The sequence below is a fragment of the Cyprinodon variegatus genome, unplaced genomic scaffold (genome assembly GCF_000732505.1).
Source record: "Cyprinodon variegatus isolate N-32 unplaced genomic scaffold, C_variegatus-1.0 Scaffold1422, whole genome shotgun sequence".
Taxonomy (NCBI): Eukaryota; Metazoa; Chordata; class Actinopteri; order Cyprinodontiformes; family Cyprinodontidae; genus Cyprinodon; species Cyprinodon variegatus.
In genome coordinates, this window is record NW_015151875.1 from 92,180 (window position 1) to 95,340 (window position 3,161).

General features: G+C 38.8%; 1 long non-coding RNA gene across 1 annotated transcript; it reads right to left on the minus strand.

The window, feature by feature from the left end:
* On the minus strand, positions 1-968 carry LOC107103327. Its single transcript, XR_001482177.1, has 3 exons — positions 815-968; positions 397-723; positions 1-17 (listed from the first exon to the last, which is right to left on the minus strand). It is a non-coding gene; the product is annotated as an uncharacterized LOC107103327 (long non-coding RNA).
* Positions 969-3,161: the final 2,193 nt, after the last annotated feature.

The following is a 3,161-nucleotide window of genomic DNA, read 5'->3' on the forward strand; positions in this document are numbered from 1 at the left end:
CTTATGTGGCTTACTCCCTTAAAAAGCAAAATAATATATTGTTTTCTCCACAGTCAAAGTACAAGTATACAAAATGACAAGTTGTCTATGTCTAAAACTTTAAATATTCTGTTTTTTTTAATGATGCAATTTTGCTTGTAGTATCTGTTTTCTTTCTATCAGAAGGTTCAAATCAGCCAGACAAAAATATCAAATAGTGATAAACTCAATGTGACAATCTTTGTCTGCAAAAGTTGCGTTAATCTGTGTGTTTGTATCTAAAACCAATTCACTGAAATTAAGCTGTCTGCAGGTAGTTCATATCTCTATTTACACGTCATGCAGGATTATATTGTAGCTGATTAAGGTTTGTTGATCTACAGTGGAGGCAGTAAAGTAGAAAAAAAAAGAACTCACCAGCAACAACCAGCAGTATGGATCCCTGTCCTTTTTCGATAACTTCTGTATAAGTAGCACTTAGTTTGGTATACATACACCAGTATACATCCGTGTCATTTTCATTCAAGTCTTTGATGAGAATATCCACATTTAGGGATTTTCCATGTGTTTGAACTCTATGTATCATTTCTGTATTAATAGCTTCCTTTCCCGTGTCTCTGTGTTTAGTAAAAATGACAGTCTCCACGTGGATGCCCTTTTTTAATTGCAGACTTTCATAATCAGAACTTGATTTGCACTGGATTGTGATGGATTGTCCAGGTTTTTTCCAAACCAATTTCATCTCTACACAACAAGAAATAGCACAGCTTTACAACCATAACATTACTTGAAACATGCATTTTACTTTTTATAATTTTACTTGAGTGAGTCTTACCTGCGGTGCAGCAGAGACATAGGATGGTAGAGAACTTAAGCCAGATGGCAGACATGGTAATGGTTCGCTTTTGCTTTTGCAAAGTTCAGTTCAACTCTGGCACCACAGTCAGAACTGTTTTCAACAAGTTCTAACTTGACAGCCTGAACATACACGGACCGTTTCTGTTTGCTGTTAGGTTAGAGCTTGTTGAATGTTTACAACAAGTTCTAACTTGATAGTGTTAAGCAGCTGGTATAGGAAGTAGTAGTCCTGCGTGAGAGCTTATGATCTTTTCCGAAAGTGCAAGGCAACGCACAAACAAGAGTAACCAAGGAACGCTCTCAGCAGAAAAGCAGAAGAAATCTTTATTTTACTTCTGCTTTTGAAGTTGTTCTGTGCACGGCTAATCTTTAAACTTTCAATTCATACAGTATAAGAACTGAAAGATTTTGATTATTTCTTTTTTCATTAATCATTATGCCTCAGTTACATTCAGGTACCCTCAAGTTCACACTATTTATCCGGTCCTTATTTAAAGAGAAGGGCTAGGGTAGTTTACGGGTTAGACAAGACAGTATGCAACATTATTCCCACTTTAGATTTTCTGACTTCTTTAGTAATCAGAAATCATCAAAGTTAGAGTTTTTGTCAGCCTTGAAACGTAGGACCCAACATTCAAACAGACAGATCCGAATTAGTTCAAACAGTCGTTATCAGCCATTTATTCTAGTCACTGACCAGGGTTTCTGTTTCTACAGAGGATCTGGTTTAACTGCTCCAGCTGGCGAGTGGTCGCGCGCAGTTTATAAGTAAAGACTAAGAGCAATAGTCACTGATCTGGTTCAGAGTTCAGTACGACTACAAAAGGATGTGAGGGATCTCAAGAAGGAGATTGTCTTTTGCTTATGGCGGGCGCCGCCCCCGGAGCTCTGGGTGATGACTGGAGCTGATGCCAACCGACGCCGAGGAGCAGCTATGTCCAGAAGGGAAAATCTGAGCCAAAGTTATAACAGAACCAAGTTTGTAAATCAGACGATAACAGAGCCGATGGGGTAAAGATGAGGGAATCCAAGCCGTGGTCAGACAAACAGTCCAGGCTCGGTAAGCCAGTAGAATCCAGGAAAGAGTCCAGAACAGATCAGACTAATAGAGAAGACAGGGGAAGAGCAGAACTCGGGATCCACAAGACAGAAATAGGTCACAATTAAGTCATCAGAACTATAATCAAAACGCTAGAGTTACTCTCACCAAACAGCTCGAATAATCTGGCTCTGGTAGCTTGAAAACAAACAACATACAGTATATAGGAGCTGGAAACAGGTGGATCAGATAAGCAATGATGAGAAAACGGGCAGAGTGAAACAGGTGGATGGAAAGAACAATCGAGCAAGCCACCAGTGCCAGGACAGCTTTCCTATATACTGGTATAGAATGGCAGGAGCTGACAGGATAACTGAGAGCTAAAAAGATACAATACACTAAAGATGGTGTATCTGGTTTTTGATTGACCTTGATTTTTTTTTTTTTTTTTTGCCTTAATTATTACATGTGACCAAACTAAGAATCTAATAAATAGGTTTTCATTCAGTGTCTTCGAGTTAAACTACAAACATGGTCAAGTTTTTAGACTTCAAAAGTTTCTCTCTGGACTTTTGCAGCTCCTCCAGAGTTACCATGAAGCTTCTGGAAACTTCTCTGGTTTATATTCTTTTTCCCTGACTTGTCAGTTTTGGAGGACTGCTATGGCAGGATTGCAGCCATGGATATCAGATTGACTCACTTTTTTATTTAGGTGACTTCTAAAGCTACACTAAGAGGTCCTCTAAGGGTATAAGCTTGGGTCAGGAGACAGATCCAAGGATAAAGAAGGCAGAATCCAAATAGCAGTCTGAAGACAGGTCAGGCAAAACAGAAACGAGTCAACAGTTTATTAATATAGACTAAATTTTTTCTGTGTGTATAAGCCATGGAAAGAGTCTCTACTAATTTTCGTCATAAAATCACGTTGTTTTGTCCATTCAGAGTTAAACAAGGTCTTGCATTTTCATTATGCTAATTTTCTGTCAATATTTAATTCTGATCCTTGTTTACTTTTTTAACTAATGACAAACAGATATTTATGTGACACAGCACCCCTCTTAGCCAGTCATCTATTAGATACTTGATGCATTTTATACATTCTATGATTGGATATTGTGATGCAGCCCAGCATAAATGGAAATATATCTGCTCTTCAAGCCTTGTCCCTACTAGAGGAGGACAAATACGCATCCGGATGCCTGACAGCACAATGAAAATCCAGACTGTCCGGCCTACAACCGGACATTTGGCCACCCTACTTCAACCAGTCATCAGTGCTGGATTA